The sequence below is a fragment of the Phalacrocorax aristotelis genome, chromosome 10 (assembly GCF_949628215.1).
Source record: "Phalacrocorax aristotelis chromosome 10, bGulAri2.1, whole genome shotgun sequence".
NCBI lineage: Eukaryota > Metazoa > Chordata > Aves > Suliformes > Phalacrocoracidae > Phalacrocorax > Phalacrocorax aristotelis.
The window spans coordinates 8593764-8593986 of record NC_134285.1 but is presented as its reverse complement, the minus strand read 5'-3'; positions in this window follow the sequence as shown (position 1 = coordinate 8593986).

The window sequence follows — 223 nt, the reverse complement described above, 5'->3', positions numbered from 1 at the left end:
AGGGAGGGGAGTGGCAGGCGCTGGGCGGGAGCGAGGGACTACCCGGGGCGGGGCGGCGCGGCGCCGGTGACCGCCTGGGGCCGGCGGGCTTGCAGGAGGCGGGGGAGTCCCGGGGGTCTCGTCTTCCTTCAGCAAGAGGTTGTGCCCGGCCGGTGATCCGTGAGCACCGCACACAGCCCCTCCCGTGCAGCCCCGCCGCGGCCCAGCGGTGCGGTGCTGCCGC